Source organism: Procambarus clarkii, chromosome 91 (genome assembly GCF_040958095.1).
Source record: "Procambarus clarkii isolate CNS0578487 chromosome 91, FALCON_Pclarkii_2.0, whole genome shotgun sequence".
NCBI lineage: Eukaryota > Metazoa > Arthropoda > Malacostraca > Decapoda > Cambaridae > Procambarus > Procambarus clarkii.
The window spans coordinates 12,417,837-12,442,521 of NC_091240.1; the positions used below are offsets into that span (position 1 = coordinate 12,417,837).

The 24,685-nt window shown below is 49.0% G+C and overlaps 1 protein-coding gene across 6 annotated transcripts in view; it reads left to right on the top strand.

Moving 5' to 3' along the window:
* Positions 1-24,685, top strand: part of LOC123774051 (uncharacterized) — a 78,432-nt gene that overhangs the window by 41,368 nt on the left and 12,379 nt on the right. Inside the window, exon 1 of one of the 6 annotated variants that reach the window (XM_069318784.1) lies at positions 918-983. The exons of 4 other annotated variants lie outside the window; for them this stretch is intronic. The gene's annotated coding sequence lies outside the window, so the exon portion shown is untranslated. Of the gene's footprint in view, positions 1-917; positions 984-16,008; positions 16,299-24,685 lie in introns of those variants that run through there. One more of the 6 variants, XM_045768169.2, reaches the window with a different exon arrangement.

A 24,685-nucleotide genomic window follows, 5' to 3' on the forward strand; every position in this document is an offset into this window, starting at 1 on the left:
TACTTGTGTCTCATTATATACTTACTGACTTTTAGGTACAGTGCTACACAGATGATCAGTTGATAACTAGGAACCACTGAAATGTTGAATATATCGACTCTACTTACAAAAGCGAGGCAGTAAACTCATAATTACATACATATGCGTAAATGTCCATGTAATTGTCATTAACATGTAATACATAATAATCTACACAACCTGTGTTTGATGGTGTTTACCTCGAAAAGTGTGCCAGAGTCTAAGGTAAAGTTAGTAAGGTTTGTGCACGAGGCTTCCCGCCACAGGTGTCGGTGAGCATTCTTCACCCGGCGAGGTCTAGGTTACAGGGACCCGGGTCTCTCTAGCCTGCACCGTCAACCATTTACTCCACCACTTACGACACCTCAACATCTTTGAACAGTCATGGCAGCTTTGTTTACATTTATTAAACCCTTTACGAGCTTCGAAACTTCACGACTCGAGATTATTATTGTTATAAACAAGCTCGTAGTGCGTCAGGGCTCGTTAACTTATTATCAGGTGTGTACAGGGTTGGTGAGTGGTTGATGTCAGCCCGTCCTCCAAACAAAGATCCAAAAGTGATTCCATGCACCCGCCAAACCCCAGCTGTTTATGAATGAAAAGCGGTTTACACACGACTCACAACTGCTGACGTTCGAACATATCCGGAACAAGTGCTTCACTGACGAATTTTGTTCGAATCACAACGCTATAAATGCTTCACCCACGTACTACAAATACAAATTATCGCGAACAGAACTTAAACACCTAACTTAACCTATCCTATGCCTATATATATACACAATATGCTAATATATTATAATATTAATTTATATTTGAGAAAATTCTTGTTTTGAATGAACAACATGTTAAAATTTATGAATGCGTCTGTGGGGTTGACCGCTGGATGTAATGGACTAGAGTCGAGGACGGGTTGTTGGTGTGCCTGCTTGGTGAAGTCTGGCGCAGGTTACAAGGACCAGGTAGTGTGGTAGACTGCGTGATGAGCCGTGTACAGTGTTGTGGTACTCTGTGCTGTGTATCAAGAGAGAGAGAAGATTAAGCCACCCAAAAGGTGGCACGGGCATGAATAGCCCATAAGTGGTGGCCCTTTTGAGCCATTTCCAGTATCAATAGATGATACTGGAGATCTGTGGAGGTGCGACTGCACCCTGCGTGACGGGAGATGTCTCCCGTGTGTGTATCAATCTGGGTGGCCATACTTATGCCGAGGCCTAGCCCAAGTCTGGCGGGAATAGTCCCTCTTCCCATTGTGGGCTTAAATTTCAGTAAACAAGTTGGGAAGAGGCCACCAGCATCTGGTAAGAAAGTAAGCGCAGTGTAAGGATCGATGTCTTACAAGCCCCTCTTCCACTCTTTTCATATTAGTGATCTTACCGAGGACCTGGTCGATGGTAATTAATCTGAGAGGAGGTGCTGGGATTGATGGATTTTTTGTTGCTGCCGGAGGCGACTAGTTTATTGTGCACCCCATACTCATCCTGTGAGCGGTAGCGCAAAAAGCATTACAGAGGGCACAAAAGGTCTTTATCAGACCTCATCTTAGATTATTACATAAACAATTTCATCTATCCTTCACACCTTATAGTTACAATGTCAGCTAGTTATAGAGAGAGTGCTATTTCAAGAGCTATATATTTACAGTAAGTCATTATACATTAATGGTAGGTTTTATCGCTAATACATAATAGTTTGACCAATGGAGATATTACAGTCATAGGGGAGCTTCTTTTTATTATTAGTCTTCACAATACACTACTTGCTTCTGAATCTCATATGTCGTTTATCTACTGTCGAAATATGGATACAGTGCAAGGATTTCAGGTAATTTATCCATGGTAATGAGATAGGGTGCCATATCATACAGATTTATTTCTTAGATTTATCTCTAAATGGCTCATTTTTACTACAATACAAGATACAGTGTTCGAGTGTATGTCCCTGTCTTTGTCCACACATTTTACACTTTACTTCATCTAGATCCCTATACAAGCCGAATTGCCAGAGATACTTGTAGCCAAGTCTTATACGAGCTGTGACAACATCTGTTAGTCTACTGACTTTGTTACTTGCCCCATACACATGTTTTACTTCACACATTTCATTGTGATGAACAATGGACCTGCTAGTTCCAGTTTGCACTGTTCTACTTTCTTCAAATCCATCCAGGAGTTCTCGTCTAATGACACTTTTAAGGGACCTGTTTGATAACTCAAGATTCCCTTCAATACTGTCTTTATTTACTGCAGCCTTAGCAAGGGCGTACTATATTATACTGATCTTTTTTCGACACTGCGTTGGCTATATGCTGGTAAATCAGGACTATAGCTGTATGGGGCCCCTCTGCGGTTTCTAAACCCATGTTGCCTGGTGTTATAATTCTCTTCCTCTTCCATGTACTTCACAAGTCTTTGATTGATTATTTTTTTTTCAAATATTTTGCCTGGTACTTCGAGGAGGGAAATTGACCTGTAATTTTCAGTTTGGGTTGGGGGTTTACCTGGCTTGGGGATTAATCTTATTGTGGCATTCTTGAAGTGTGTGGGGAATAGTCCAGATGCAAGAGCTGCATTTACTATAAAAGTGTTTTGATGGAGTGGTAGGTTAATACCTACCACTGGTAGGTTGGTTAATACCATCTTATTTATCTTGCTGTTGCCCGGCGCCTTGTTCTGGAAACCCATAATTGTTTTTGGACCTCTGCAATGGTTATGTGTTTCATAAGGTGGCAGTCATCGCGTATGTTGTTAAGGTCTTATGTTCCCAGCACTCTTCTGGAGACACTGGGGGGGAGTGGGGAGGGGGAGGCTTTGGGGACGTTACCAGCCAGTCAGGTGCTGGAAATCTTGTCAGTTTCAGCCAGGATGACCTGTACAATGTTGAGTATTTGTTTAATGTGCCTAGCTGGGGGGTTTTCTAAAAAGTGTGGGTGGGAGAAATGGAAAGGGCGAGTGAGAGCATACTGTAGAGGGCGTAGGAGAAGAGGAAGTTATAGAGAAATGTAAATCTATGTTGCTAATCAGTCATGCCATGATTGAACTCCTTGCGCGGACGGACTCGAAAAAGAACCTAAACAGACCCCTTTACTTTGGGTCATAGGCCTAGTTTTATTGGGTGGTGTGGTTGTCACGTGAGTGTTGGGTGGTGGTAGAGTGGTGGTGTAGGCAGAGTGGTGGTGTAGGTAGAGTGGTGGTGTAGGCAGAGTGGTGGTGTAGGTAGAGTGTGTGTCGGGTTGAAGGGTAGGAAGGTCCCAGCCGACCACTGGCGCTGTTTCTCAACATGTCTCAAGTTTGATTTCGTACTCGTATTATTATTATTGTTTTTATGTTTATTTACAATGCTATCTAGTTTATATACATTTACATCTGTCCTACATGTTAGTCCAGGGCCCGGGAGAAGGAACAGGTGTGTGACGTGCAGGTGTAGGGCCGAAGCTCTCAATTCTCACGTCAAACCTGAGTGAGGTTTGCCTCACTGAAGGCTTGTACTACCCTACTTGTACTACCCTACCCTAACCCTCAAAAGTGAGGTGTGCTGGAACCTTTGTTAATACCTGGAGGGAGCAAGATACTGGCCGTGTGGGTCGGGTATGCCGGGAACGACCAGGTGATATTGGTTCTTGATAGTGGCCACGGAGATACAATGTAACTGGCAGCCTGGGCATTCTTCACCTACCAGGGAGATACGTCTCCAGCGTCTGGAAACAGGTTCATCGCTTCCAGCTAGCCTGTAACATGTGTCCTATCCTTCCAGCTAGCCTGTAACATGTGTCCCATCCTTCCAGCTAGCCTGTAACATGTGTCCCATCCTTCCCCACTCCCCCTTTCCATTGCAATTCCCCTTTCCAGCGAGACTTCCATCCCATGAGACCTACCTTGAATATTGTGGCTGGCTACCTCGCCAGCACTGGCCAGCGGTCCTGGGAGGACCTGTGAGGCGTGTACCCAGGGGCCGCCGACGCTCACAGACAGCAGGTAGTTGGGTGTCGGGTTCTACTGGCCTCACTCCGCCAACAACGCCTCCCTCACCTTCAACATTTGTCGTGGTGGCTCGCTCATCTCGACACCGATTCCTGTTACCATGGTTGACAATGTGGCAGCAACCATATGTTTATCTATCTATCTATCAATCCATTCTGTCTCTCTCTCTCTCTCTCTCTCTCTCTCTCTCTCTCTCTCTCTCTCTCTCTCTCTCTCTCTCTCTCTCTCTCTCCTAATAACTAGTGTAGCGCATGGATGGTGTGCTAGCCGGCCCGACTATGCAGGATGTTACCTGTGTGGTGTGGGTTATCAGTGGCGAGGCTGACACCAAGTGCACAGTGTGCTCACCTACTGCCGTCACGTACAGCCATGACATACACTCGTGAGGAGAGTATATGTGTGTATAGTGTTCTCGTGGGGAGGTATGTTGGCCAGCAGGCAGCACTTGTAGATGGGGTACGGTGGCGCCCCGTCTCCCACCTGCATGTTGATCACTGCTCCACCTGGGAGCCGCTCCCACTACACGCACCTCCTCCTTCTCAGGGCTTACCTCTCATGCACTACGGGGGAGTGAGATCCAGTTCTTTATGCTCCACCTGCCTCCAGTACACTCCCACCTGCCTCCAGTACACTCCCACCTGCCTCCAGTACACTCCCACCTTCTTATCTTGAGGTTATCTTGAGATGATTTCGGGGCTTTTTAGTGTCCCCGCGGCCCGGTCCTCGACCAGGCCTCCACCCCCAGGAACTCCTGCGGGTGGAGGAGTTCACCTGCCTCCAGTACACTCCCACCTGCCTCCCAGTCCTGCCTCCAGTACGCTCATTCTGTCTTCCTGTTAAGCATGTTAGTGGGCCCAGGCCGGGCTTGTGAAGTAAAAGCACTCTAGGAACTGAGTGCAGGTACAGCTGACCAGTGTGTGGGGGCAGAGTGCCCGCCGTAACTCAGGCTACAGCGTCCTCAAGCCTCGGGTGCTACTTTTACACCTGGAAAATATTAGATAGAAATATGCACACGGAAATTATTGCTTGCAATTGTTAAAAAAAATAATAATGCCGGAACAAAAGTGGAATTCTTCAAGAAACACTGACGAGTTTTCTACAAAAAGTGCCGGAGCAATCAGGCTGTGGTGGATATGTGGGCCTGCGGGCCGCTCCAAGCAACAGCCTGGTGGACCAAGCTCTCACAAGTCAAGCCTGGTCTCAGGCCGGCCTGGAGGGGGAGTGGGGGGGGGGTAGAACCCGCAGAAACCTCTCCAGGTGAGAGACCACGAGGCACGTGTCCGACACTTGGGGTCGTGAAGCACGTGTCCGACACTTGGGGTCGTGAAGCACGTGTCCGACACTTGGGGTCGTGAAGCACGTGTCCGACACTTGGGGTCGTGAAGCACGTGTCCGACACTTGGGGTCGTGAACCACGTGTCCGACACTTGGGGTCGTGAACCACGTGTCCGACACTTGGGGTCGTGAACCACGTGTCCGACACTTGGGGTCGTGAACCACGTGTCCGACACTTGGGGTCGTGAACCACGTGTCCGACACTTGGGGTCGTGAAGCACGTGTCCGACACTTGGGGTCGTGAAGCACGTGTCCGACACTTGGGGTCGTGAAGCACGTGTCCGACACTTGGGGTCGTGAAGCACGTGTCCGACACTTGGGGTCGTGAAGCACGTGTCCGACACTTGGGGTCGTGAAGCACGTGTCCGACACTTGGGGTCGTGAAGCACGTGTCCGACACTTGGGGTCGTGAACCACGTGTCCGACACTTGGGGTCGTGAACCACGTGTCCGACACTTGGGGTCGTGAAGCACGTGTCCGACACTTGGGGTCGTGAAGCACGTGTCCGACACTTGGGGTCGTGAACCACGTGTCCGACACTTGGGGTCGTGAAGCACGTGTCCGACACTTGGGGTCGTGAAGCACGTGTCCGACACTTGGGGTCGTGAAGCACGTGTCCGACACTTGGGGTCGTGAAGCACGTGTCCGACACTTGGGGTCGTGAAGCACGTGTCCGACACTTGGGGTCGTGAAGCACGTGTCCGACACTTGGGGTCGTGAAGCACGTGTCCGACACTTGGGGTCGTGAAGCACGTGTCCGACACTTGGGGTTGTGAACCACGTGTCCGACACTTGGGGTCGTGAACCACGTGTCCGACACTTGGGGTCGTGAAGCACGTGTCCGACACTTGGGGTCGTGAAGCACGTGTCCGACACTTGGGGTCGTGAAGCACGTGTCCGACACTTGGGGTCGTGAAGCACGTGTCCGTAGCAGTGGTTGTGTGGTAAATGTCTGACACACGCGGCACGACTGACAACCAAAGTTCAGCACATATCCGCCAGGTGGGACTACGTGTTCAACTTCCGGTGATGTGGTCCAGGTGTCAAGTGTCTTGGGGCGGTGCAGCGGGGACGCTGGTGGACCAGGCGGTGTAGCGGGGACGCTGGTGGACCAGGCGGTGTAGCGGGGACGCTGGTGGACCAGGCGGTGTAGCGGGGACGCTGGTGGACCAGGCGGTGTAGCGGGGACGCTGGTGGACCAGGCGGTGTAGCGGGGACGCTGGTGGACCAGGCGGTGTAGCGGGGACGCTGGTGGACCAGGCGGTGTAGCGGGGACGCTGGTGGACCAGGCGGTGTAGCGGGGACGCTGGTGGACCAGGCGGTGTAGCGGGGACGCTGGTGGACCAGGCGGTGTAGCGGGGACGCTGGTGGACCAGGCGGTGTAGCGGGGACGCTGGTGGACCAGGCGGCGTCCCTCGCTCTGGGTGGTGGTGGAGGTTAGTCCCGCTCTATCTGCTCACCTAGTTGTGCTTGCGGGGGTTGAGCTCTAGCTCTTTGGTCCCAGCCTACTTTACTGGTCAGCGCCACTCATCCTGTGAGTGAACACACCGTCATAGCAGCATGTACAACACTCCCCAATAGGAAGAATACCCGCTGGGTTGTTCATTGTACCCAGTTCATTGTCACTTGTACCCAGACACAGCTGGGACTTGTGCGTGGACGTGTCTCAAGTGAACAGTTCCTCAAACAAGAAGATTACCATCTGTCAACCCTTAAAAGCTTACGTTATCTTGCGGGTGTAAAATGGGGGAATCTTTTAAGAACATTATCAATATTTGACAAATAGTGTTTTCCTAACTCGAACAATGTGGGGTTTATTATTCTACACATACTTCTAATGTCTCTCAGGTGTTCTCATTCTAACATTCCTCCTTCGTTCTCATTCTCTAACGTCCACCACCACCAGTGGTCAAGGCGGTGTCCGTCACTCTCACCACAGATTCTGCAACTCCTCTGATCAACTGTTCTTCCTGTTCCGAATCTCCATGGATATTTGTATCCAAGACGGATTCTCCTCCTCTTCGTCCATAATGATTGGGATTGCCAGCTGCAACCATGTTGTACCATCGTACAGATTTACTGATTTGTGCTTCTATCCTCCTTTCCTCAGTTACCTTGTCACGGTGATAATGCCTGATGATGCTTCTAATGTACCTCGTTCCTTCAGGTTAAATGCCTAGCAGGCAAGGCTATGGCTGGCCCCCCTCCCCCCCCCCCCTCACCACGCTCCATACACATCCTGTCCAAAACAACATCAACGGTCAAGTTGCCTTCTTGACAAAGAGTTTAAAAGTCCGTTGTGGTCTGGTGTGGCGGCGGCGCCTGGCGTGGCAGATCACTAGACCCGGTGTACACACCCCATCATGTACACTCGCTAATGCTGGGGGCCTTATATTTATATGTGCTTTCCTGGCGTGCTTCAGCTCCTGGGCTCTGTCTTTCTCTTGCCGATTAGGCCTACTTATTATACTGGCTGGGGAGCATGCTCTTACCTAAGGTGTTAACTGGGGAAGTATCCACAACCAGCTTATACAGAGTGGTGTGTAGTGCACACCTGGGCGTGGGCCGTCTTGACACCTGGGCGTGGGCCGTCTTGACACCTAGGAGTGGGCGTGGGCCGTCTTGACACCTGGGCGTGGGCGTGGGCCGTCTTGACACCTAGGAGTGGGCGTGGGCCGTCTTGACACCTAGGAGTGGGCGTGGGCCGTCTTGACACCTAGGAGTGGGCGTGGGCCGTCTTGACACCTGGGCGTGGGCCGTCTTGACACCTGCCCACTCTGACAACCCACCCACCACAACGTGCTCCAGTAACATTGCATCACCGGAGCATGACCGGCACCTCTGATACACCGGCCTACTTTGTTTTGGGGGGCACGCCACCAGGGGGAGGGGGGGGCCAGACCCCCGTGTGGGGGGGGCAACATCCACTCCACCATGTCGGTCTCTGCCCTCTCTTACCCCCCCCCCCCCTCCCCTATCCCCCTAACTGTCCTGGCCGCTCTCCCTCCCTCCCTCCCTCACCCCTATTAACGGTCAGAGGGGAATCATGGCTTGAAGTGTAGTGGTGGGATGGCCAGGGAGTTTTTTTGTGGGAGGGGGGGGGGAGGGGGAGTAAAGAGAATGGGGAGGTATAGGTGAAGGGAAGTTTAGAAGTGGGCAATACAGTTTTTTTTATTATTATTATTTTCTACCACAGACGTGGCCAGACATTTACAATGCTAACCAGCATATATACATTTTCTTCTGTCCTCCATGGACAGGGTTAGAGATGTGTTAAACATACAGTTCAAGGGTTTATTGAACAATCAACCACAGAAGGTGATTCGGTGCTTTTAAAATGCTAAGCTAACCTACATACGTAAATACATAGATAAACAGATACAGTGAGAGTTATGAAAGCAGGCGGGCTGTCCGCCTTGCTGACACGATGTGTGGGTGTTGGCAGCTAAGCTAAGCTTGCTCTCTCTCTTGTCAGGGAGCTGTGAGTGTGTGAGAGGTTCTTCACATGTGTTTCACCATGTGGGAGGGATGAGGGGGGGGATGGCTATGGGGCCCCCATAACCCTCCACACCTTCCCTACCTTCCCTGCCTCATCTCTCATCTCCCTCGCCCTGCTCTTCCCGGGTCCCTTCTCATGTTTCCGTTTGTCTCCCATTTGTTTTAAATTTAGCCGCGAGGGGCGAGTTTCTTGGGCAGCGCCACTCATCCTGTGAGTGGACACACCGCCATAGTGACAGTATTGGGCAGCGCCACTCATCCTGTGAGTGGACACACCGCCATAGTGACAGTATTGGGCAGCGCCACTCATCCTGTGAGTGGACACACCACCATAGTGACAGTATTGAGCAGCGCCACTCATCCTGTGAGTGGACACACCGCCATAGTGACAGTATTGGGCAGCGCCACTAATCCTGTGAGTGGACACACCGCCATAGTGACAGTATTGGGCAGCGTCACTCATCCTGTGAGTGGACACACCGCCATAGTGACAGTATTGGGCAGCGTCACTCATCCTGTGAGTGGACACACCGCCATAGTGACAGTATTGGGCAGCGCCACTCATCCTGTGAGTGGACACACCACCATAGTGACAGTATTGAGCAGCGCCACTCATCCTGTGAGTGGACACACCGCCATAGTGACAGTATTGGGCAGCGCCACTATTCCTGTGAGTGGACACACCGCCATAGTGACAGTATTGGGCAGCGTCACTCATCCTGTGAGTGGACACACCGCCATAGTGACAGTATTGGGCAGCGTCACTCATCCTGTGAGTGGACACACCGCCATAGCAGCATGTATAACACTCCCCAATAGGAAGAAAACCCGCTGGGTTGTTCATCCTGTCACTTGAACCCAGACACAGCTGGGACTTGCTTAACTGTCTCAAGTGAACAGCTCCTCAAACAAGAAGATTTACATTTGTCAACCCGTAAGTACTTACTTTATCTTGCGGGTCCCATTTTCATTGTTTTTTTGTCATTAAACAACTCATCGTCCTGTTTACAAAGTATATGTGTGACGTATTCTTCATTTAGATGTAAATTTGTGTCGAGATTGTTATTTATATTCGGCCTTAGAGATACACGTCCGTCACACTTCAGATATGCTGAATATGTGTGTGTGTGTGTGTGTGTGTGTGTGTGTGTGTGTGTGTGTGTGTGTGTGTGTGTGTGTGTGTGTGTGTGTGTGTACTTGTTTACGTTCTTACAGAAGCACGTGTCCTCGCCACCGTCCAGTCAGCTGTTATCAGTTGGGTGTTGGCAGCAGCTGACTGCTCCCTCCCCTCTCCCCCACCTCCTTCCCCTCTCCCCTCGCCAGTCCAGCATGTCAACTTCCGCAACATTAGCGATGTAAACGGTGGCTAAGTCCTCTTAGCACCCAGCTTTGCAAGAGTTCATGCGTCCGGACGAGCGGGGACGAGTGGTAATGCGTCTTTTGTCGCTTCACTATGGCGCTGGTGTAGGGGAATGTGAGAGGGCCAGGAGGCCCGCGTGGTCAGGTAGTGGGGCAGCCAGCGGTGGTGGCGGGTAGGCCCGGGTGTGGCAACTGTCTTCAGGTGACAGTGTGTGGTGGTGGTGGAAGGAGCCATGACTGACGTGCACCACCTTGAACACCGTCTCCCTCAACACCACCACACGGACACCTACATAAGTGCTTCCCTTCATTTGCACACATTTCCTCTGTAATGTTGGGTATTTGTGTGCATGGAGGTCGTGTGAGGCATGAATAGCTTGCTCAGGAGTTTGTAAGAGTCATGCTGATGCCTGCACAGTCCCGACCCGTGAGCACCAAGCACAGTCCTGACCCGTGAGCACCAAGCACAGTCCTGACCCGTGAGCACCAAGCACAGTCCTGACCCGTGAGCACCAAGCACAGTCACATGCCTAACCTCTTATCCTGTTGACCCACTTGTGTCCCTCTTGCCCGGAAGCTACACTGAAGGCTCCCAGGCTGACCACCTCCCAGGCTGACCACCTCCCAGGCTGGTCACCTCCCAGGCTGATCACCTCCCAGGCTGGTCACCTCCCAGGCTGGTCACCTCCCAGGCTGGTCACCTCCCAGGCTGATCACCTCCCAGGCTGGTCACCTCCCAGGGTGAGGGTGACAGGCAGGAGCGCCCTGTTCTGAAACCGTGTTGTCCGGGGTTATGGAGATGCTGTGATTCCATGTATTTTGTGATCTTACTTCTTAGCACTCTCTCAAATATTTTTATGATGTGCGATGTTAGTGCTATCGGTCTGTAATTTTTTTGCCTCTGCCTTATTTCCTCCTTTATGGAGTGGTGCTATCTCTGTTGTTTTTAGTATGTCAGGGATAACGCCAGTATCTAGGCTTTGTCTCCACAGAATGTGAAGGCATACAGAAGATAAGGGTAACTGAACACCACAAAATGCTGAAGGATAACTTTATTAAAGTTGCATAATACGGTTATTGACATTCAATAATAGTAAGACAAAGCAATGAGGACCAAATGGGAGACCAGGGGTGGTGTGTGAGGCAGGTGGTGGTGTGTGAGGCAGGTGGTGGTGTGTGAGGCAGGTGGTGAGGCAGGGGGTGGTGTGTGAGGCAGGTGGTGAGGCAGGTGGTGGTGGGGTACAGCATGAGGCGCCACACAGCACGTGGTGGTGGTGGTGGTGAGCCTGCGGTTGCCTCCCGCCTCACTAACGGCTCCACCACCATCTTGTAACACTCTCAAGGCTCAACCAAGAAAAAATATTCTCTATACAAAAATAAAGTTAAACCTTCTTTGTATCACAATGACAAAATATTAAAAGATCTGAACGCAATAAATAAAATATATATATATTTTTTTCCACATTTGTCCCTCCCCCACCCCAAAAAAAAAATCCAGCGCCAGCATCATGAAAGTGGCGCCGGTGGCGCCTTTAGACAACGTTAGAAACGACGACAAATTGGAAGCGGTTGGGCAGGACGGGGGAGAGTGAGGAGGCTGAACATGAGAGGACACAAGCGACGGTGGACAGGTGGGTCACAGACTGACAGTGTACCAGGTCTGGGGGTAACACTGACAGGTGGGTCACAGACTGACAGTGTACCAGGTCTGGGGTAACACTGACAGGCGACGGTGGACAGGTGTGTCACAGACTGACAGTGTACCAGGTCTGGGGGTAACACTGACAGGCCGCCTATGACTTACACAACACAAGTATGGCGCCAACAGCAGGCCGGGTAGTACTGGTGGACCTGGCCGTAGTTAACGGTGTACGAGGCCTTAATGACACTCACCAGAGGTAATGGCTCGTGACACCCGGATCTAAGTACCATATTAATCAGTGTAACACGGTCATTATTCAAAGAATTTCAGCATAAGGAAAACAAAGTGTATATAATATTATTGATACTAAAGATATACCACCACCACGCAGCCTCGGGCAAAACATTCCGCATCTCACACTATTTTTATGTCGGATATTATTAGTAATTACTATTGTCTCCTGGGGGGGGGGAGGGGGGGGGGTGATCGTCCCCCCTCCCTCCCCCCCCCCTGACGGAGGCGTGACAAGTCTCAATCTCTGAAATCCAGGAAAATACGTATAAATATTTTCAGTCACGCAGCTCCTCCATGATGTTTATCACTTCCGGGCGACGGACCAACGCAAACCGGAAGCGTCATAACCGTCGCCCCCTTCCCCCTTCCAGAACCATTTTCTCCTCCAGAACCATGCCCGTCCCTCCCTCCCCGTCCCACACCTTGTGTCCTGCCCTCCCCGTCCCACACCTTGTGTCCTGCCCTCCCCGTCCCACACCTTGTGTCCTGCCCTCCCCGTCCCACACCTTGTGTCCTGCCCTCCCCGTCCCACACCTTGTGTCCTGCCCTCCCCGTCCCACACCTTGTGTCCTGCCCTCCCCGTCCCACACCTTGTGTCCTGCCCTCCCCACCACTATGTGGTGTGTCTCAGCACGGGGGCTCCGTTACCGACGGCTGCCACGGGTATCCCCGTCATGCCCTACGCTGCTCACCCAACCAAAAACAACAAAGAACGTCGCTTTTCGCTCGTACGCGTTACTAAGGTCAAAATTCGTCGTACTAGAAAATGGTAGTGGCTCTCGAAAGTGACGAACTGTTTCGTTTTCTGTTTTGGGTCCTCTGGCTTAGACTTGGTTAGGACTAAGAGAGGACACTTTAAATTAACCGTTTTCTTGATGTTTTGAAACTTTAGGAGGACGCAGCTCCCCCAGACTACCTGACGCACTCGCACAAAGACCGTTGATGCTACACTTACCTGCTGCCTCCCCCGTCACCTGCTGCCTCCCCCGTCACCTGCTGCCTCCCCCGTCACCTGCTGCCTCCCCCGTCACCTGCTGCCTCCCCCGTCACCCGCTGCCTCCCCCGTCACCTGCTGGGGACTTGTTCCCCAGCAGGTGACGGGGGAGGCAGCGGGCTACTACACCACCCCATCATTCCTCACCTGCATACGTAATATACCTCACCATCATACGTAATATACCTCACCATCATACGTAATATACCTCACCATCATAGGTAATATCACCATCATAGATAATATACCTCACCATCATAGATAATATACCTCACCATCATAGATAATATACCTCACCATCATAGGTAATATACCTCACCATCATAGGTAATATACCTCACCATCATAGGTAATATACCTCACCATCATAGATAATATACCTCACCATCATAGATAATATACCTCACCATCATAGGTAATATACCTCACCATCATAGGTAATATACCTCACCATCATAGGTAATATACCTCACCATCATAGGTAATATACCTCACCATCATAGGTAATATACCTCACCATCATAGATAATATACCTCACCATCATAGGTAATATACCTCACCATCATAGGTAATATACCTCACCATCATAGGTAATATACCTCACCATCATAGGTAATATACCTCACCATCATAGGTAATATACCTCACCATCATAGATAATACCATTGCTCACCATAAATACTTGGTCACCATATTTACAACACTCATCATATACCTGACTAATTTTTCTCTCATATCTACTACAATATATATATCTCACACACCCGCACGATGCAGCCCGTAGCAACTGTCTAACGCCAAGGTACGTATTTACTGTTAGGTGAACATGTGCATCAGATGTAAGAAACTCTGCCCCTTTGTTTCTACCTCGGCCAGGAATCGAACCCGGGCCCTGACGACTACGACCCCCCAAGCTCTGTCGTTGGGGCGTGAGTGTGTGTGAGAGTGAGCACTGGAGGCGAGAGAACAGACAGATAAGAGCAATTTTGCAATCTGGGCAATTTCAAAATAGCGCTGCCTTGTTTAATAGATAATAGTTCAGGAATGTGATGATGTGAACATTAACTACAGTAATTTGTGATATTTTGAGATAGGTTTAATGTTGCATGACGGAGCGAGCCTCGACCCATATATGTGTGTGCGGAGACGTGTGGTGAGGCGGACCTGTGTAGCCTTGACGCTGTGATCCTTTTTATTATTATTATTAACATCTTTATTGACAAAATTAATTACAATTTTGCCTAATCTGATGATTTTAATAGTCTTATTAAAGTGAGGATAATGCTGGTATTACTGTCACGCAGGACAGAGGGTCATACATAAGACAATAGGTCTAAACTGTAGGCTGAAGCACATATATATCATGGTTACAATCAATGTTTTAATGTATGGCTATGTGAAAACAACTTTCTATTGTGCACTGCCACACAAGGGCAGAGATGGGTTCATAAGTGATGCAGCTTAGAAGTAATATAAATAAAAATTGTTCTTCATTCTTTAAAATGGACAAGCAAATTTTGGATAAATTGTTAGGATGTCGTCCAGAACACCTGAGTCAATAAAATAGTTACACAGTTGGTGGTACAAGAGGCTAGGCGGTCTAAAGTCCTTTACGGTTTCACATTCATCAATATAGTGTTCTAGTGAATGCATTAAAGGTTTATCACAGAGTTTACAATCTGAGTATTCTGGTAGTGGCTCAGCCTCACTAACCTGCCAGATGTGTCTATAGCCAAGGCGAATTCGCGCAATGACTACATCACATTGCCTGGTTCGGTTACTGTGCTGACCATACAAATACCTATTATTACAAAACTTGTCATAACTTTTAATACTGCAGCTTTCAGATCTCTGGGCATTTCTTAGTTCTTCTAAATCTGAATTAATTTCTTTAATTTGTATGTGTCTAATAATTGCATTAGACGGTCCAAAGTCATAATCAATGTTTTCTTTCCTGCAAGCCTAATTGGCCAATTGATCTACAAAGTCATGTTTTCCAACTCCAACATGGGATAGGATCCACACAAATTTTATACAATAGTTATTATCATTGGCAAAAATTACATTCCATTTAATATTACAAGCTACTTCAGACATACATTGTGATGGGTTATTTAAGGACTGCAGAGCACTTTTAGAGTCACAGAATATCACTCCACCACCATTGAGCTTAAGGTATTCAGTAGCTAGATAAATGCCCAATAGCTCGGTCTGTGTCGTGCTTGCCCAGTTGTTCAATCTCTGTGTACTAGACATGATCATTTCATTCCCTTTATATACTGCACATGCACAACCTGTTCTACCAGTGCCTAACTGCACAGAGCCATCAGTAAAGGCATAGGATTCAGTCGGTTTGAGAATTTGAAGATGACTGTCAATAGCTTCTAATGTTATACATCTCAAAATGTCAGTGTTATACAATTGTTTTACACTGATGGGAGTATAATGCAGAGACACCTCCACATCTTTCCAAGGGGGAATATAGTGAACAGTTTTATCAGGGTTAAGAGACACATTCAGTTTCTGAAGATTATAGGCACAACAACTGAGCCACACACTGTAGGGAGCTTTTTGCGGCGGATTGAGGGAACAGTCAGAATTGTTTAGAATGGATCTCAATTTAATTTGAATAGAGCTGGGGAGGCCATTATTTTTCAAAGTTTTGGCGCAAAACATAGTACTAAGTAGAACTAATAATGAATGAAGGAGTTCAGCGTGGAGGGAGGTAGGTGGAGCTGCTCCAGCACCAGCTCCCAACTCTGCCAGAGGTGTTCATGGACCTGGATGCTAGGTCCCTCACACGCCTCACCTTCCTCAGTGGTCACACCCACACTCCTCACACATCACCTCTCACACTCCTCACACGATAGTCCCAGCCTCAAGTGTGCCGGCTGGGCAGTGCATCTTGAGACGTGGTGGGGAGAGGTTGTGCAGCTCTCCGGCTGGTGTTCGGCGTGGTCGTGTTGTGGTCGCTCCTCCACGGCTGCCTCACACTAACACTATCAACGACCCAACACACGCCACACATTTTACCAGCTCATAACGTGTCTGAGATGAGAGTCGTCTTCAGAGTGAATATACGAGAGGTGGATGTAATATCCGAGTTGGAGATGTGATCAAAGAGGAAGTATTAGTGTGAGCCAGAGTGCCTTAACCCACCAGGACCTTAACACGGTAAGTCCCCCCCCCAGGACACATGGAGTTCTTGATATGCATTACCATAGCTGATAATTAGACTATCTTCTTCTTGAGGTTATCTTGAGACGATTTCGGGACTAGGAACGTACTGTATCACCAGGGGGTGTGGACACTTGTATCACCAGGGGTGTGGACACTTGTATCACCAGGGGTGTGGACACTTGTATCACCAGGGGTGTGGACACTTGTATCACCAGGGGTGTGGACACTTGTATCACCAGGGGGTGTGGACACTTGTATCACCAGGGGTGTGGACACTTGTATCACCAGGGGTGTGGACACTTGTATCACCAGGGGTGTGAACACTTGTATCACCAGGGGTGTGGACACTTGTATCACCAGGGGGTGTGGACACTTGTATCACCAGGGGGTGTGGACACTTGTATCACCAGGGGTGTGGACACTTGTATCACCAGGGGTGTGGACACTTGTATCCCCAGGGGTGTGGACACGTGTTTCACCAGGGGGTGTGGGCACTTGTATCACCAGGGGTGTGGACACTTGTATCACCAGGGGTGTGGACACTTGTATCACCAGGGGGTGTGGACACGTGTATCACCAGGGGGTGTGGGGACTTGTATCCCCAGGGGTGTGGACAATTGTATCACCAGGGGTGTGGACACTTGTATCACCAGGGGGTGTGGACACGTGTATCACCAGGGGGTGTGGACACTTATATCACCAGTGGGTGTGGACACGTGTATCACTAGGGGTGTGGACACTTGTATCACCAGGGGTGTGGACACGTGTATCACCAGGGGGTGTGGACACTTGTATCACCAGGGGTGTGTGAACACTTGTATCACCAGGGGTGTGTGGACACGTGTATCACCAGGGGTGTGGACACGTGTATCACGAGTGGCAGCCGTTACTGTCCAGTATCTCGGGGTTAGCGTGGAGGGGGACACATGTATCACCAGGGGGTGTGGACACTTGTATGGGCACGTGTGGACACTTGTATACAGGGCTTGTACACATAGGTGTACTCACCGCTGAGGTCGGCCTCAGACGTAAGGCACGACCATGATTTACTTATGCTTGGTATAGTTGTTTTCATGTAGCCCAAGTGTAGAGGTGTGTACTGGCGGGGGTGTAGCGTGTGCTGGGTCCGTCCGCCTACACCTGGGGGTGATGACTTACGAGTGGGACCGGTCATGTGGCTTGGGGGGGGGAGGGAGGGGGTTGTGGGGAAGGTTCACAAGGTAAGCGGGCCGCCCCCGCACTGTCTGACCCGTGTCTACCTGTACCTTTATTATCTCTCCTTCCCACCACGCACGCAAACACGCTCTCATGTCAACACACAACGCACAAACACGCTCTCATGTCAACACAAAACGCACAAACACGCCCTCATGTCAACACAACGCACAAACACGCTCTCATGTCAACACACAACGCACAAACACGCCCTCATGTCAACACAACGCACAAACACGCCCTCATGTCAACACACAACGCACAAACACGCTCTCATGTCAACACATAACGCACAAACACGCCCTCATGTCAACACAGGTCAGGGCGTGTTTGTGTGCTTGTACTCAACTAGGTGAGTACAAGCACACAAACACGTCCTCATTATGTGCCGTTTTTGTAACTCAAAAGTGGTGCCAGCCGACGGCTAAATCATACCTCAATTTAGCCTAGTAGGCCTAGGCTACATGGTAATTTCAAGGCACGTTAGTCTCCTAGCCGCGCCTAGGCCTCTCAGTTTTATGTGAAGCTTTAGGCACACTGTTTACAACACGTTTGGACCCATTTTCTTTGAGTAATTGGGTATATTGGACATATATTAAGACGCGATATCAGCTGCTTTGTCTATTGTTATTGAAACTGAGTATCATTGTTTATATCTTTGAGCTGAGGACAAGGTAGTGTATAACCTTTACCTTGTAGAGTTAGGGACGTAGTCTTGTGAGGGCACGGTGCGCCGAAACAACCGTGGACATCTTCAAGAGGAAACTAGATTTATTCCTCCAAGGAGTGCCGGACCAACCGGGCTGTGGTGAGTATGTGGGCCTGCGGGCCGCTCCAAGCAACAGCCTGGTGGACCAAACTCTCACAAGTCAAGCCTGGCCTCGGGCCGGGCTTGGGGAGTAGAACAACTCCCAGAACCCCATCAACCAGGTACACAGGAAAACGTACTGAACGGGGCGTACTGAAAACCCCAACAAGCACGTGGCTGTATGGCTGGTAACAACCCCAACAAGCACGTGGCTGTATGGCTGGTAACAACCCCAACAAGCACGTGGCTGTATGGCTGGTAACAACCCCAACAAGCACGTGGCTGTATGGCTGGTAACAGTGCTGTAGCAAACCACACTTGGGAAAAGGATCACATTATTGATTTTAAGAAGTATGACATAATCTATGAAAGTAATAATATTAGAACTAGAAGGGTAGTTGAAGGGGCTCTAGTTAACACTGAATACTTTCCCTGCTGACAGCACCTTTACTTCCAAGGATAGTTTACAAGAAAAATTATTCTGAGTGAATTATAATTAGATTTGAATAAATGGATGAATGTAAATAGTCTTAAAAGACGCTCTCCTTGAGGTATGGTGGGAGTTACGAGCATCCAGTCTGATATCTTTATTGATAACAACTCCAGTGCTCAGACTCCCGGGATGACAGGAAAGATAACTGGCCATAATTCCACGGAAGACATCCCCTCGAGCACATTGGCAGTCGGGAATAGAGGTGCCATGGTCAGGAAATTGAAATTGAAATAAGTTTATTGAGGTAAAATACACACAAAGGGATGAGGTAGCTCAAGCTATTCTCACCCCATTCAGTACAACGTGTTAATATATACATAGACACACATCACAAATAAACATATTACCAAACATTCTGAGAGGTAAACATATACATTTCCTCCCTCACAAGTAGTATGGTATCAGACGTACACACAATACTTTTATGACCTAGGTATACTGTATAGACAATTTATGGTCAGGAGGTTAGCAAAAGATGAGGGGACAGCCCCTTGTTAGAGTTATATATAGAGTTACAGCCCCGCTCCCGTGCCAGGTAAGTCCACTACGGGCTCACCATAGCCCGTGCTACTGGCAACTTTTTGTTCCCAGTAGCTGAATCTAAAACAAACAATGATAAAGTTATCATGATGTGAGCAGCGGGATGCTGGGAGCTGGCACATTGGGCGGAGACTCCTGGTTGATACCTGGTTGATTATATATATATAATACCTAATATATACCTGGTTGAATATACTCGTGTATATTGGTAATGTGTCTGTGTTGGGTAGAGTGCTGTGGTGGACAGAGAGCACAGCACTGTGCGAGCAGGAGGGTGTTGCTCCGAGCACAGCACCCTCCTGCACTCCCGGGGACGACACGGAACCTGTTACCACAGAAGCAGTGGCTGGCAAGTGCTTGACCAATATAACTGTTGTGGCAGAGTATTGCGTGTGGTGTGGGATCTCAAGACATAGCTCTTCTACCCACGTCTGCACATGTGCTTACCACAAGTTCACACGCACTCGCTCACCACTGGCAAACACACTCAAGTGACACGCACTCGAAACCTAAATTGCAGACAAAGGTATTCCCAGGTGGGGGAAGGGAAGGACCCAAAAGATGAATGTGGCAACAGTAAGCAGCAGAAAGCCCTTCACTCTTGTGCCCCCTCGCCGTTGTGGTGGAGGTGGGCAGGTGAAGGCCGTGCCCACACCGCCCCCCTCTCCGCACATTACTAAGGCCGCAGGAATGCTATACACCTCGCAGCCATCACAAGTATGGAATGTGAGCCTAGGCCAGAGGCTGAGGCTTGCTGGTTCCACCAACAGTCCTGCCTACACCTGGCACCAGTCCCATCACGCTCTCACTCCACCAAGTTGAAGACACCAACTTGACCCCACATTATTGGTCCACGCATATTCCACTGAAATCAACGATACTTCTTACGGAAGATCATTTTATCATGATATTACCTCTTTGAAGATGGGTAATGATGGGGCCTTGTGTTTACAGTGTTCAGTATGAGTGTGTGTGCTTGCCAGCCTGCCTAAGGCCTCAGCACTGCATCTCGATGTTCTTGAACACATATACGGATACCTGGTTGATGGGGTTCTGGGAGTTCTTCTGCTCCCCAAGCCCGGCCCGGGGCCAGGCTTGACTTGTGAGAGTTTATGGATGTGTTAATTGTATTTAGAGAGGTGTTGGGGCCTTGGTTCCTTAATATTTGTTGATTTGTGTGTCGGCGCACTTAGGCCCATTGCACGACTACTTTGTAATGGAGGGAAGGGAACTATCAGGGGGGGGGGGAAAGCGTCAAGCCATTACGACTATATAGCACTGGGAAGGGGTCATGATAAGGATTTGGGATGGGACCAGGGGGGGGGGAGGGGAATGGTGCCCAACCACTTGGACGGTCGGGGATTGAATGCCGACCTGCATGAAGCGAGACCGTCGCTCTACCGTCCAGCCCAAGTGGTTTGTAACGGGGCTTTTTCACACATTGTGCCATGCCTCCTGGACGCCCGAGGAATTATTTAGTGTTTTTGAGGTGTAAATTATAATGTATGTCTAACCTGTCTGGAAGAAGGTTAGTGAGCGACGGGTGTCTGGCGGCACCCTCACCCTCCACGCAATAGGGGCGAGATTAAGGCATAAGTCTCCAGGAGGAACAGAATAAGGGGGGGGGGGGGGAGGAGGGGGGGCGAAAATGGCCAGATGTGGATAAGAGGGAGGCGGTGGGCCGGCCTCCGGGGGCTCCACACTCTGATATAAACCCTGAACCCCCAGAAGTAATGGTAGTGTAGTACACCACGGGACGTTGATTGGACGGGTTGAAGTATTTCCTTGTCCTCAAGAGCCAGCCATGCCTCAGGACGCCCCAGTACCTGTACTGGTGGTGTCTACCTTCCAGGAAAGGTGACCACCGGCCCAGGAGCGGTGCCCACAAGTTGGTGTGATTTATTAACTCTTGATATTTCTTAACTTCACATGTTTAGACGCCCCTGCATTTTTGAGACGGATTTATTACTGCGCACTAAAAGCCTTATTTAAAGTTGATAAAAGCCTTATTTAAAGTTGATGAAATAAACTTGCGGACTTAAGGAACAAACTTGGAAAATGGACTTGGAACTGGTACCAATTGTGCAAGGGAATTATATTTAATACGACAGAGTGTTCTCTTCATATTTTCTTGGCGAACAATTTAGCTCTCCTGAAAGTGAGTTAATATACAACAATACTCCACTCTAAATTGTAAATGTTAAATAGTATATTGGCTTGGTCTCTCTAGTTGGAGGACTCTTTGGTCTCTATAGCATCTCAGCTTGTGGCTGTGAGAGGTAAGATGGCTCTCCTACACCTGGTGAACACCTTGGGGGTGTGCTATCTTCTTGAGGTTATCTTGAGATGATTTCGGGGCTTTAGTGTCCCCGCGGCCCGGTCCTCGACCAGGCCTCCACCCCCAGGAAGCAGCCCGTGACAGCTGACTAACACCCAGGTACATATTTTTTACTGCTCGGTAACAGGGGCATAGGGTGAAAGAAACTCTGCCCATTGTTTCTCGCCGGCGCCTGGGATCGAACCCAGGACCACACGATCATAAGTCCAGTGTGCTGTCCGCTTGGCCGACCGGCTCTGCTGGTAAGAGACCTGGCACGCTGACGCGGCTGACCATGTCCCCCACCAGGGAGCCGCCAGCACGGTACTTGTCGCTGGTGTGAAGGACGATAAGCTCTGTTAAACTCATTTGCATATTTCCCACGATCCACCTTGGTTCCCGCGATGTGGGGGAGAGGGGGGGGGCTGGTGGGCCGGGCTTCTTAAAGGGGGGTGGAGCAGGGCGGGGTTGTGAGAGGGGCGAGGGGGGGGGGGGAGAAATGGCGGGTGTTGGTGTGAGGCGATACGTTATTATTGCGTGTAAGGGCACAACCGGTGGCAACAACTTTAAACGCAACAACTTTCCCATAGATAACCTGATCACTTCACACTTACCTCCTGTGACGCTCATGGCACAAGCTGTCCTGTACGAACTGTGCGCGACCACATAACTTGGCAGCAGCAGTAGCGACGTAACCGCTTCTCCACCACTGGACCTGGAGAACACACCTGTTGCTGGACTCTGCTGCACAGTAAAGTACACTTGGTATCACAGTTCGTATATTATGAAACTGGTTCCCCGTGATGTTGCTCGTATATATTGGCATACGCGAGTATACAACTGCGAATACACGAGTAAATAATGTACTCTTCCATGTGATGGACACAGTGTAATGTAAACTATCTTGATTTAGATGTTGTAGGCCTACACAGAGGACAACAAAGAAATTAGTGAAATTCTAAGAAGCCAGTATGAGGCTATGTTTAGCACACCAATAAACAACATGAAAGTTGATGACCCAGACAGCTTCTTTATGTATGACATCTGGCAGGTTAGTGATGCTGAGCCACTACCAGAATACTCAGATTGCAAACGCTGTGATAAACCTTTAATGCATTCACTAGAACACTATATTGTTGAATGTGAAACCGTAAAGGACTTTCGACCTCCTGGCCTATTGTACCACCAACTGTGTAACTATTTTATTGACTCAGGTGTTCTGGACGACATCCTAACAATTTATCCAAAATTTGCTTGTCCATTTTAAAGAATGAAGAACAATTTTTATTTATATTACTTCTAAGCTGCATCACTTATGAACCCATCTCTGCCCTTGTGTGGCAGTGCACAGTAGAAAGTTGTTTTCACATATCCACACATTAAAACATTGATTGTAACCATGATATATATGTGCTTCAGCCTACAGTTTAGACCTATTGTCTTATGTATGACCCTCTGTCCTGCGTGACAGTAATACCAGCATTATCCTCACTTTAATAAGACATATTCGAAATCCTCAGATTAGGCGAAATTGTAATTAATTTTGTCAATAAAGATGTTAATAATAATAAAGGTGATACAGATGAGGAGGAAAACCTCTAAGGCAGACACGAAGCTAGGATGGTGGTGGTGGGAGGCACGAGGCTAGGATGGTGGTGGTGGGAGGCACGAGGCTAGGATGGTGGTGGGAGGCACGAGGCTAGGATGGTGGTGGTGGGAGGCACGAGGCTAGGATGGTGGTGGTGGGAGGCACGAGGCTAGGATGGTGGTGGTGGGAGGCACGAGGCTAGGATGGTGGTGGATGGTGGTGGTAGGAGACAGGGCAGCGCTGACGAAGCCACACAGATGCTATCCGACTATCCACTTACCTAGAATGTGTTGTGCTGTGAAGGGTTGGGTGTTACCTATTTGTACTTGATAAGTTTTCGATCTCTTGACTATCAAGTTCTTTGTTTGTGTCGTGGCTGCGGATGGAGGTTGACAAGTACTATATTTAGTGCATTCTAATTGTTGGCCTTCCTAAGTGCATCCAAGTATTTCCTTACCCCTCATATATTTATACCTGTGACTTGCACCCATATTATTGTGTCTTATTATTCCTCAATAAATAAATGCTGTCGTTAGTATTTTGCATGTTGTGATCAAGTCTCCCTTGGTTATTATGTTATCTTAATCTATCTTCTTCACTTTGTTTCAAGAAATTTGGAGTGTATATTAGTTCTGCGTATTGTAGAACTGGTTTTTCATAGGCCGTGTATATTTGTCTTGAAAAAGCCTTTTTCACGTTTTGAAACATGGATGTTCTTATGAATGCCAGTTTCCCTTCTGTTGTGCTAAGTAATGATTACCAGTCCTCTCACCCAATGAATCAAATTTTTAACCGAATCGATCAATGCGTAGCTTTAGTAATATTTAAAACACCGTAATATTGACGATTTATTAGCATCAGCCTCGACTGGTTAGGCTGGTGCTTAGGTTTGAAGGTTTCTGGTTTCTGGAGCCCTTTGCACCACCGCCCACGGGATGGGTATGGGGAGCATAATAAAGACATTGAGTTAGCTTAGGGAACCAGTATCCTCCCCTCCTTTTATATCATTCAACACCGCTCCTGTGCCAGGTAAGTCCACTACGGGCTCACCATAGCCCGTGCTACTTGCCCTGCTCCTGTGTCAGGTAAGTTACGGGCTCACCATAGCCCGTGCTACTTGGAACTTTTTGTTCCCAGTAGCTGAATCTATAACAACAACATCATCCCCGCCTGATAACTTTACATTATTTATAACCATGTAGGAACTCTGCCCATCACTTGTATTAAGAGAAGTTGACTGAGAGCCTGGGACCCCGTACGGAGTGTCCGCCTGCTGTACTGGAGCTTTGTTGTTGTTGTTGTTTAAGATTCAGCTACTGGGAACAAAAAGTTGCAAGTAGCACGGGCTATGGTGAGCCCGTAGTGGACTTACCTGGCACAGGAGCGGGGCTGTAACTTGTACTGGAGCTGGTCTTGTGCG